The sequence below is a fragment of the Gorilla gorilla genome, chromosome 4, assembly GCF_029281585.2.
Source record: "Gorilla gorilla gorilla isolate KB3781 chromosome 4, NHGRI_mGorGor1-v2.1_pri, whole genome shotgun sequence".
Classification (NCBI taxonomy): domain Eukaryota; kingdom Metazoa; phylum Chordata; class Mammalia; order Primates; family Hominidae; genus Gorilla; species Gorilla gorilla.
Window position 1 is genome coordinate 132,968,507 of NC_073228.2, and position 13,012 is coordinate 132,981,518.

Below are 13,012 nucleotides of genomic sequence, written 5' to 3' on the forward strand. Positions count from 1 at the left end.
TAGCGATGCTGAAAGGGCTCCCAAGAAGCAGAGAAAAGCCATGACACTACAAGAAAAAGTCAAATTGCATGATATGTATTGTAGATTGAGGTTGCAGCTGTGGTTTCCCACCATTCCAGACAGATAATTCATCTTGGAAACAGACAATGTAAACTTAAGCTATCAATAAATATGGTAATGTAAAAGGATTTTCTCTTTCTTATGAATTTCTTAGTAACATTTTCTTTTCTCTTTATTGCAAGAATACAGTATATAATACATATAATACAGTATATAATACATATTATAATTATATAATACATATAATTTCCTGTTTATGTTATCTATCAGTAAGGCTTCTGGTCACCAGTAGGTAATTAGTAGTTAAAATTTGGAGAAGTCAAAAGTTAAACACAGGGTTTTGACTGAGCAGGGACTTGATTCCCTTAACCCTTACCTTGTTCAAGGGTCAACTGCATATTATAATATCTTTGGGGATAAGGTGGGAAATGACTTGAAATCACTCAACCAGAGGATTTTAAAAGTGTGAGGGAGAAAAACTCAACTTAGTTTAGATGTTCATTGATTCGCTCACATATTATTGTGTTTCTATTATTCCCAGGAACTATACTGCTGGGAATACTCTGATAAGAGTTGGACAGAGTCTCTGCCTTCATTTAGTGTGTACACTTTATAAATAAACTTTTAAAAAAGATGACTACTGAATGGTAAGTGCTAAGAGAAAAACAAACACAATAATATGATAAGAGTATGGGGTTCAACTGAGGGAATCTACTCTAGATAAACCTAGAGGATGAGAAGGAGCCAGCATGGGAAAATTCTGGCAAACAATGTTACAAGCAGAGTAAGTACAAGACTTTGAAGCAGCAAAGATCTTACACAATCCATCGTGGTTGGAGCAGTAAGAGTTAAGAATACATAGATGAGAGAAGAGAAGAGAAGAAAGGCAGATATTGTAAGGTCTGGAAGGCCAAGATAAGGAAATGAATTTCACTTCATTTTAAATGTAGTAGGAAGCCAATAAGCCAACAAGAAGTTTTAAGCAGAGAAGTGGGATGTTCTCATTTATGTTTCCAACAGTTCACTCTGCTGTGTATAGCATGGACTGGGGGGAAGAGTTAAAGCAGGAAAATCTTCAACTAGGGTGGCCGCAATGCATTACAGAAACTTCAATGACCTGAGAATAGTTTGGTAGAAGCAATGGACTTTGCTGATAAAATGAATGTTGTGGTGTGTGAGGGCAATAAGTTAAGAATAACTCACAGGTTTCTAGCTTGGTCACTGGGCCCAAGGTATTGTCAATTTCTAACACGGAAGGAGACTTTGAAGAAAAAATGTTTACAGGATACAAATCAAGTGTTCTGCTTTGACCATGGTATTTTTTAGAATTACTGGAATATACAAGTGGAGAGGTCAAGTAGGCAGTTTGAGATATGAGTCTGAGGTTCAGGGACAAGTCAGCACATGTAAATTCTGGGACTAGATCATATCATTAGGTGAAGTAACAGACGAAGAAGAAAAAAGTAATCAGGACTTCAGCCTATGAACATTTAAAAGGGAGATAATAGAAGAACCGCAAGGGGAAAAAAAAATAAAAAGTGACGGGGTGCAGTGGCTCATGCCTGTAATCCCAACTACTTGGAAGGCCAAGGCGGTTGGATCACTTGAGACTAGGATTTTGAGACCGGCTTCGGCAACATAGCAAGACTTTCTCTCCACAGAAATTTTTTTAAAAATAATTAACTGGACATGCATGGTGGCACATGTTTGTAGTCCCAGCTGCTCAGGAGGCTACTGAGGTGGGAGGAATGCTTGATCCTCAGAGTTTGAGGCTGCAGTAAGCAAAAAAAAAAAAAAAAAAAAAAAAAAAGAAAGAAAAAAGAAAAAAAGAAAAAAGCCTAGAGGAGGACAAGAGTGAGGAGAAAAGTAAGGGGAATATGGTGTAATAACAAGATTTCATAAAGTAGAGAGTGATCAGAGATGTGTTGGATATATTTGAAAAGTGTAGTAATTGAGTGCATAGACATGGTCCTTAGCCAGACACATGGGTCATGTATTGGGTAATGTGGAGATTATTGGTGACCTTGACAAGAGCAGTTTTAGTGCACAGAGGAGGGAGAGGCCATACTGAGGTGAGTTTATACGTAAATAGAAAGAAGTTGAGTAGACTTTTTCAAAATGTTTTTCTATGGAGAGAAGAAAAATGGGATGATATTTGTAGAAAACGAGTTATATTATCATCTCCTCACTTAAAAATAATATCATGCCCAATGAGAAAGATCCAGTAGAGAGAGAGATATATTGTGTATGTAGGAGAGGGGTGGGGATAAGTGCAGAACAGAAGCCTCTAAGGGATGGTATCCAGAATCTAGGTGGGGCCTTTGGTGGGAGTAAGGAGACTTCCTTCAACTTATCTTGAGGAAAGATGTCATTGCTCACTGCTGTGCTGACCTATAAGGCTCAAAGAATGACAAATCATAAAGCTGTCTTTGCCAAGGGTGACATGCCTACCTGAAGCACAGCAGTGAGGCCAGCAACAATGTGACCAAGAACTCCAAACAAGCCATTGATTAACTTAGGGAAGTTAAAGCCAGGCAACATGTGATCACTGTAGATATTGCTAAACTGTCTTAGGTTGTATGATTTCAAGATCTGAAGATAAATTTTTGAGACAATGGGAGTTGTGGGTTTGGGAAATAGTTTATAATTTTTTTTTCTTTCACTCCAGGAGTCCATTTATTTAAAAATGAACCAGACACAGCCCTGGACAGAAACTTCCTGATGAGATACATGAAAATTCTGAAATACAAAATATAATGAATTGTAAACATCTTTCTATCCACGAAAGATGGTCATGGTGAGGTGAATGTACTAAAATAGAAATGTGTCTCTAAAAGTATATTCTTTAAAGAGAAGACTGAGCTAGGAATACCAGACCAGGCTAAAACTATGACTGCCTTGAATAAAGTAAAATATGAATAAACTGTACCAAGAGATAAGGATAACAGACATATAAAAATATTCAGTTATACATAACAAAAAGAAAATATAATTAGACAATTAACTACTTCACTTTTCTATTCAAAAATTATGGCCAGGTACGGTGGCTCACGCCTGTAATCCCAGCACTTTGGGAGGCCGAGGCGGGTGGATCACGAGGTCAGGAGATCAAGACCATCCTGGCTTACATGGTGAAATCCCATCTCTAAAAATACAAAAAATTAGCCGGGTGTGGTGGCAGGCGCCTGTAGTCCCAGCTACTGGGGGATGCTGAGGCAGGAGAATGGTGTGAACCCAGGAGGCAGAGCTTGCAGTGAGCCAAGATTGCGCCACTGCACTCCAGACTGGGTGACAGAGCGAGACTCCATCTCAAAAAAAAAAAAAAATTGTTAGTAACTTAGTTGTATCTTTACTCACATTTTCTGCCTTTCATTTCCAATGGGACAGGTGCCCCTGATCCTACAAGAAGCCCAGACTTCCCTCTGTGCTCTGGATTCATCCTTTTCATCATTCAATTGCTAGTCTTTCAGTTACCATCTCTCCTAATGTACCAAAAAATATGTTCCTTTTCTTCTGGCTAACTCTTACTAGCATTGAACAATAATCGAATGTTTCTAGCATTTTCTGTCTTTAAAGAAACACTTCTAGCCAGGTGTGGTGGCATGTGCCTATAGTTTCAGCTACTTCGGAGGCTGAGATGGGATGATCCCTTGAGCCCAGGAGTTTGAGACTGCAGTGAGCTATGATAGTGTCACTGCACTCTGGCCTTGGTGACAGAGCAAGACCTCATCTCTAAAAAAAGATTTTTTTCTAAACCTATATCCTTCTTAATCCAAATAACTGATGGATTCTTTTCTAACTAGCAATTTTCTCTTTGACTTAAAAAACCAGGCTTTTCACCCCTCTATTCCTCTGGAACTGCTCCTGTCAAAGTCACTAAGAGCCTTTGTGTCACCATAATCTTCACACTCATTCAAATCATACTTGATCTCTCAGTAGCATTTGATATAGTTGGCCACTTTTTCTATTACGTTGAAATATAGGAAATTTATGTTTTTGTAGGTCTAGAATTATTTGGGCAATTTTATTTGGCTCAATCTAATAGTAATATTTTTTTCTTAAATTTCGTTACTCTAGTGTCCAGGTTTTTTGCTACTTCAGTATCGAATGCATGAATCTCATTCCTACCCCATTTATTCAATGTTAACTCTCTGTCATAGGTTCCATTTTCTATTCTAGGTATGATCTCCCTCCAGGTGGTGTCATCTATTCCCATGGTTTGAATATCTTCCTCGTGCAGATGTCGCTTATATTTCAAATCTACTCTCCATGAATATGAGATTCATACTCATATATGCAGCCTACCTAACCATCATCTACTTTCGGTGCCCAGTAAGCATCTCAAACTTAATGTGGTCAAAAGAGAATTATTTTTTTTCACCTCCATGTGCTTCTCTCCTAGTCTTCTTCATCTTAGTAATGGCACTATGGCATTGCTGGATACTCAAGCACAAAAGCTAGGAGTCATTCTGGATTTCTGCCTTTTCCTGACTTCCCCACATCTAATCTATAAAAAGTCCTCTTCTTGATAGCACATTCCTCCATTAATTTCCATTTATAGTACTAATAGCCTAGAGCAGGATTCCTCAACCTTGACACAATTGACATTTTGGGTCAAATCATTTTTGTTGTATGGAGCTGTCCTGTGCAATGTTGGGGGTTCAGCACCATCCCTGGCCTCTCCCTATTAGATGCCAGTAGCACCCCTTTTCCCAATTGTGACAACCAAAAATGTCTCCAGACAATGCCAAATATGCTATAGGTTAAAACTACCCCGGCTGAGAACCACTTCTCTACAGCAATCTGCCATCCATTACCTCTTGCCTGGATTACTGTAATAGTTAACCATAGGTCTCCCTTCTACTTGTGGCCTCCTACATGCAATTTTCTAAGTAGTAATAAGATGATTCTTTTAAAATCATGAATCTGTTTATGTAATTTCCCTGATTAAAATATTTCACTCAGAATAAAACCAAATTCTTTATGTGGCCTTCAAGGCTCTACATGATATAGCCTTTCCTCACATCTCTGATCTCATCTGATAGAATTCAACATGTTCCAACCACATCATTCCTCAAACATAGTAGGCTTGTTACTTTCTAACAGCCTCTGTACTTGTTTTTCCATGTGTCTGGAATGCTCCTCCTTACCACTCAGATCTCAGCTTAAATGTTTCCTCCTAAAGAAAGTAGATCACAGGCAACCTATATCACTCCAGCAGAGTGTCATATTTTCTTCCTAGCCTTATCACTAACTAGAAATATCTCATTTATTTGCTTACATGTTTATTGTCTACCTACCTCCGGTAGACTGTAAACTCTATAATAACATGCGCATTATCTTTCTTGTTCACCACAGAATTCTTGGTGTATACAGTTATTGATTTAATAGATGAAAAAGTCAAGTAATTCACTTTAATATTAACATGAGTTTTAATAATAATATTGGTGATAGTCACAGCTGGATGTGCCAACAATCAACTGTAAGACCTCTGGTGATCTTATAGTTTATTTGGTTATAATAAAATGATATAAAAACAATAAATTCCTATTAATAATTTTCTGTTAGGTCTTTACTAGATTATATATAAGGTCTTTTCTGGTTCTAAAATATATCTGGTAGCTCTTAAAAATCTCTCGATTATACCACATTCCATCTATGTATAAAACTCCATCTTGATTTTCTTCCTTTCCTTTGCAGAATCTTTTCAGAGTTCCCCCATGGAGAAGACTGCAAAAGCTGTTTTGATACTTGACTTTCCTTGCCTGCTTTATCACATTTGAGAAACTACAAATGGAGTCAAATAATCTCATTTGGAGTCGGCTGAGTAAATCCAGTAATCCTCTAATAATAGCGACCTCAGGATTAATTTAAAATATAGACAAATAACTCACCTAAAAATATCACCTCTGACTGAATAATATCAATCAGGAGTATTTTACAATATAGACAACTCACCTAAAAAATCACGTTTGACTGAATATACCTTTGATTTTTCAATGTAGTATCCTGAAGATATATTTGGTGTAACAACTCTTCAACAAATATTTATAGTGTCAGGCAGTGTTCTGGGAGTTGTGACACAGTTGAGAACAAAATAAACAAGTCTTTGCTTTCATAATGTATACAAACGGTAATAAGTATTAAGAAGGAGAAGAAAAAGGAGGCAGGAAATAGGCATAGAGTGAGATTATAGTGATATTTTATATAAGGCAGTAAAGGTGGGCCTTTTTGATTTGAGATACCTATTTGTGCACAGACAAATGAGGAAGCAGAAGCTGTGTGGCTATCTAGGAGAAGACAGTTTTCAGGCAGAAAGAATGGGAAGTACAAAGGATGAGGAACATTAAGGAGACAGTGGGACTGGAGTAGAGAGAGAGGTGGCAGAAATTAGGATCAGAGAGATAAGACATTGGATTGTACTTTTTAAGGTAAAAATTTACATTTAATAAAATGCACATATCTTAAAGTACACAAGTAAAATGCAGAATATTTCCATCACCCTACAAAATTCTCCTGTGACCCCTTCCAATTAATCTAATTGCCCCACAGGTGACCACTGTTCTGTTTTTTTTTTAATCACCATAGATTCATTTTATCTATTTTGAACTTCATATGAATGGAATCATACAACATGTACTCTTTTTTTTTTTTTTTTGAGACGGAGTCTCGCTTTGTCACCAGGCTGGAGTGCAGTGGTACAAACTTGGCTCACTGCAACCTCCACCTCCTGGGTTCAAGTGATTCTCCTGCCTCAGCCTCCCGAGTAGCTTAGACTACAGGTGCATGCTGCCACGCACAGCTAATTTTTGTATTTTTAGTAGAGATGGGGTTTCACCGTGTTGGCAAGGATGGTCTCAATCTCTTGACCTGGTGATCTGCCCACCTCGGCCACCCAAAGTGCTGGGATTACAGGTATGAGCCACCGCGCCTAGCCAATATGTACTCTTTTGTGTCTAGCTTCAGAATGTTTATTTTCAGAGATTTTGTGATCAAAGAACAGGTGCATATTTTACTATGTAAAATGTTGCCATATCAGTTTTTCCAAAATGGTGTGCCATTTTATGCACCCCTGCAATGTATAAAAGTTCTAGTTTCAGTTGATGTTACTGTCTTTTAGTTTATCTGTTTTAGTGAGTGTGAAATAGTATTTTTTTGCAGATTTAATTTGCAAAAAAATTAAACGCTTTCTGAGAAAGTGATGTTAAACACTTTCTGAGAAAGTGATATTAAACACTTTCTGAGAAAGTGATATTAAACACTTTCTCATGTGCCTGTTGGGCAATATTTATCTGCTTTTGTAAAGTGTCTGAGACTTTTCCTCTATTTTAATTGAGTTCTCTTGTTATTATTATTGATTAGTAAGAGTGCTTCATCTGTTCTGGTTGTTTTCATGGTGGTATAGTGTCTCTCTTATGGTGGTTTCTCTGGTGAGCATTGTCATGGGATATGAGGATTGTTATGCTTGGTGCTTATTCCCATTCATCTTTTCATGCATCTATCTCAGACTTCGTTGTTCCTGATCTTCCAATCTTTCTTCTTCCAGGTGCCTAAGTAGCTGGCTCAGTCATTTGCCATTGTCCATGAATTTCTGTATTTTCTAAGCTTGGCTCAGGTAACTTCTCTTTCCATACAAAGAAGATGACCAGGTCACTGCCCAAAACTTTGCTCACTTGGAAATTTCCTCTCATTCCTGTCTTTCAAGTATCAAGGGATACTGAGCCAATCCATTTGTGAACCAAGCTCTGACTTTTTTCTCCCCCATCAACTGGTGATAACAGGTCTTCCACATGATGTGAGAGAGAGGCACTGATAGAATAGTAGTAGATGACATTGGTGTCTAGGCTATCTGATCATGTAGACTGCATGTCCTGCACAGTCTTGCCTGTGCTTGATCTCACATGTACCAATTCTATCTTCTTATGGATTACTTCTGGGCCTGCTCAACCTTATGCCTTGGGGGGTCTGACAGTATACAGCTCAGGATGGGCAGTGCCATCTGCATGGTCACTTGATGGCCTTTCAAAACAGTGTAAATTTCTGCTGAAGATGGCATAACTTTGTTCCAGAACTGATGGTGTCTGCATTATGATTCCCACATTTGGGCTTTCCATAAATCTAATGGCATCTTCTTGTGTTACTGGTATTTCCAATAGTAAAAGATCTTTCATATTATGCAGCCCAGGAGGCACGGCTGCTTGCACCACTACCTGGATCTACTGCAAAATCCTTTCTACTACTCTCAGCCCCACTAAAATCTTGCAGCATTTCATCTTACAGAGAATGAGGTGTAGCATAGCATTATTCTCAGTTGTGGCATAATGGTGCCTCCATCGTCGAAAGAGGTCTCCTAAACATTGTGTTTCCTTATTCATGGTAGAAAGTGCAAGTGTAAAAAGCAATAATTTGTCATGTACTTTGGAGGGGATGTCTTAAATGCCTTAGGACACTGGACCCTAAAACATTGCTAATGTGGTGGTTCCTTGAAACTATTTAGAGGTTATCACTCCCCTCTGGAACACTTGTGTCTTACCAAGGCCTTCAATGAATAGTCACTTTTTGTTCATCTTGTTCAATCTGCATGATGTTATTGATATAGTGAATGAAGGTGATATTCTGCAGGATGTCCAGCTAACTTATATCTCTTCAGAGTATATTGTAATAGACGGCAGGACAGTTAACATAGCCTTGGGGTAAGGTTGTAAATTTATGGCCCATTTAAGAGCAGCCTTAGAAGCACTGTGTTCAGACCATCTCCCAAGAACCTTACTAGGGTGTTAAATCCTCTATCCTAATATGGTGTTTCCTAACCGAGAAACTTTTATTTTCCACATCCTCGATCACACACCCTCCAAATCCAGTGCTGTGCATAATCTCTCTGCTCCTGATGGTATATGCTGGTTATTAGATTCTGTAGCTGCTTTTGGATATATTCCTTCTTTTTCAGGCCCAACATATCTGTGGCCAGATTTTACTGTTAATTAAGCCTACTTATGGATATAGGTATCAGGAGGGAAGGAGAGGGAAGAGCCTGGGAAAGCTAATGTCTTGCTAGAGAAAAGGCTTTGCATTGCCTTCAAGAAATGAGGGAATGCTAGTCATTAAGAAAAGAGTAAGTCATTTCTAAAGACCAGATCAATTAAAAGAATCGAAGGACTCATAATTTTCAGTGTCATCAACTTTATCCCATGTGTCATGGTCCCATTTCTCAACCAGAGTCCTGACCTTGGCATAGAAAATATGCATTTTTTAAGAGTTTAACCTTCTTTGGAGCTCTGCTACTCTTCAGTCCTAGTCTTGGTCCTCAGCTTTCTCTCTCTTCTTATTGTGGGAACTGAGAGACTCAATGCTGCCAAAAAGTTCTTCCAGCCTTCACACTTAGCTTTTAGTTGCCAACTATCTTTTTTTTGGTCTTTTTCTAGAGCATCAATCAAACTTTGAAATTGTCATTCAATTCCTTTATTCTTATAATTAGTATTTCCTCCATATTTTTCAAATTCTTAATTACAGTGAAGGCATTCCTTTCCAGTAGTATATGATTCCAGTTCATCTCTGCTGGAAGTTTAAAAAAACTGCCAGGGGCTATCTGTGCTCCACAGATATTAGTGGTTAGGTATTCATTACCTGCCCAACAGTGGGTGACCCAGCTCCAAAATCCATCCACATTGGCCTCCTTTCATCTTTCCTAGCAACAAATGTCACAGGTTGATTTCCCTGGAAAGCAGACTCTGAGATAAAAATCAGCACACTGAAGACTTAATAGACAGTGCTATTTTGGCTATTATTTCTTCCAATATTCTTTCTGTTCCATTCTTGTCTCATCTCTCCCTCTTGGACTCCAACTACATATTAGATCATTTGATATTGCCTTCCAGGTTACTAAAACTGTCATCATACTTTTTTCAATCTCTTCCTGTTCTTCACATTGGATAATTTCTAGTACTCTACATGCAATTTCACTAATCATTTCTTCTGGAACCTATAATCTGACGTTTAGATTACCCAGTGAGCATTTCACTCCAGACATTGCACTTTTAGCTTGAAAAGTGACATTTGGCTATGTTTTCAGTCATCTCCATCTCCCTGCTGGTATTCCCTATCTGCTCAGTCTTATGGCTACCCTTTCTTTTAAGACCTTCAATATACTTGTAACAACTTCTTTAAAGTTCTTTTCTCTTAATTCTAACATCTAGATTGTCTTGAGGTCTATTTTTATATACTGGAGGATTCTGAACACAGCAGTGACACGCTCTAAATTTATGTTTTTGAAAAAGTGCCACTCTAATAGCCGTGTGGTAAATGGAGTATAAAAGTCTATGTAAGTGAGGTAAATGGATAAATAGGGATACAAAAGTCAAATATTGGGCACAACTTATGATGAGTTACAGTTAGATGGAAGATGACAGTGGTTTTGCCTTAGGTGGTGGCACTGGTGTGAATGAGAGGAATTTGGTTCTGATCACCAGGTCTTGCTGATAGACTGGACAAGGAGAGAAAGAGGAGTAAATTAAAGGATAAACCCCTGGTTATTGTACTCAGTTACTAAAACGGGGTTGCCATTTGCCTAGATATCAACAGGGGAGAGAAAATATTCGAGGACAGAAGAAAACTAAGAGTTCTGTTAGTACATTTAAATGTGAGGTATCTATTGAATATCCAAGTGGAGATGTCGAATAGGCACTTGTGTATGAGTATGGAGTGCAGAGTGAGGGCCTGGATGTTAAAAATTTGGAAGTCAAAGGTATATGGGTGATATTTAAAGCCACAGTCTTAGGATAATAGATGTGAGGACTGAGCTCTGGTATACTTCTATTTATAGAGGTTTGGGGAATGAGAGGAACATAGGAAAAGAGCTTGAAGTGAGCTGGAAGGAGAAATAAGAGAGAGTGGTATCCCAAAGACAAAGTGAATATGGTTCAAAATAAAGGGAGTAATTGGTTCGTCAAATGTTGCTGTTAACTGGGAAAGGTGAGAAATAAGCCTTTGTTGTATCAATCTATTGAGATTTTGGGGTTTGTTTCTGTAGCATATTAATGTATTAATCAATACTGTGTAATATACCTTCTTGATTTTCTTGGAATTTAGATTCTAAAAGTAAGCATTTAACATTAACTAATAAACTACTGAGAGTCCTATATGAGAAAATTTTGGGCATTTGGTCCATAATATGATCTTGTCAATTAGAACAGTTATTTTCTACTTGTCATTTGAATATTCATTTATAGGGTCTTACTCACTTTTTCTAGTAACATTAATAAAAATTATCCTAATAATTGTATTTCTGAGGATAATAATTTATCACTGAAATGTGCATTCACCTCCCTTTTGCAGCCCAGTGATGCAGAGCTTGATACACAGTTGATATTCAATAAATGGTAAATGTGCCCATCAAATATCTATTTTATTAATGTTATTTAACATGCTATTACCACAATGATTGCACCATTAAACTAGTTTGTCAAGGACCAATCTCAGATAGCACAATGGATATGGAAGTTGATTTCCTTACTGAAGGGTCAGAAACCTAATTTAAAAACATGAAAGGGAAATGAAGTATGTTGACTCAGGGCCATGAGGGCCACGGCAGAAGACTGTGTAGATGCCAAGGTCCTCCTTGAGGATGTCTGAAGTCTAGGCCAATCTCTAATCTCCAACCTACTCTGTGTTAGGAGGCTTTACAGGGTGGAAGGAACACTTTTATTAGTCCACCCAAAATAGGTAGGTACCTTTTGGTAATCACGTCTTGAGGGGGTACACTTATTAGCACAAATCAGCATATCTGCATACAGAAGATTTTGCAATGGAGCGGTATCCGTAAAAAAATATCATTTTGGGTCTGACGGGTTCAGACAACAGTTTTAAATGGGATCTCTCAAAGTGTGATGAGAACCAGAAAAAAATGGCTATTTCTAGTAGCTTCGGTACAATTGAGCAAGAAACACCAAAGGATGGTCTTTTCATAACTTTAAAGCACTGTGGTTCTCAAGTAGGGGGTATATTTGCCCTCTGGGGAATATTTGGCAATGTCTGGAAACATTTTTGATTGCCATAACTAGAGGGAGGAGCGGTCACTAGGCATCTAGCGGGAGTAGAAGCCGGTGATGCTGCTAAATATCCTGCAAATGCACAAGATGCCCCAACCCCAAGAAAGAGAAATGTCCATTCCAGAAGTCAACAGTGTCAGTTGGGAAAACCTGCTTTAAAGGTTATTTTCTTAGAAGAGGACAGCTTTAATACCTAAAATCTAATTTTATGTTTAGGCCCATGCCTATCTTCGCAGGACTCAATTCCAAGGAAATTCTGTTCATAATGCATGCTTTCTAATTCCAGTTAATTATAGCGCCTTACAGTGTGCAGAAGGCAGAGGATTGTTTTATTTGAAAGTGATCCCTTTTACTTACTTAAAAACAGATATCCTTAGTTTCAATATAAAGTTCAGAGTTTTGCTTTTAATAATATTTATATTCCCAAATCCAAGTCCTCCCAGAAATAGGTTGAGATGAAGGGAGGCCAGATATCAAATCCATTCCTAGAGATACTGTGTTCTGTGGGACCGAAAAAAGACAAAACTTGAACCTTGACCGGCCCTCTAAGGATTAAATTCTGCTGCTCTTCTTAGGGTATCTATCGGACTGTCCCTTTGGTTGTAAGATACCACTGCCATCTCGAGGAGGACTGCATGCTTCTGCACAGAGCCAACAGGCAACTCGTCCTGGCGGCTCTGTGTACCCAACCACAACCCTAGACTGCCAAGAACACTGCTCATTCGAAGGCGAGCGAAGCCGCAAAGAGGGCCAGCGTTAGAGGAAGGGTGGTACAAACCCTTGTGTGAGCTGCAGCACCGGGGCAAGAACAACGGGGCAGCCCAGGCGGGTCTTGGCTCTGCGAGACCACTAGGCGTTTTGCCGGCAGTCAGAACCGCGGCAGAAAGGGCGCGAGCGGGGAGCTGCGG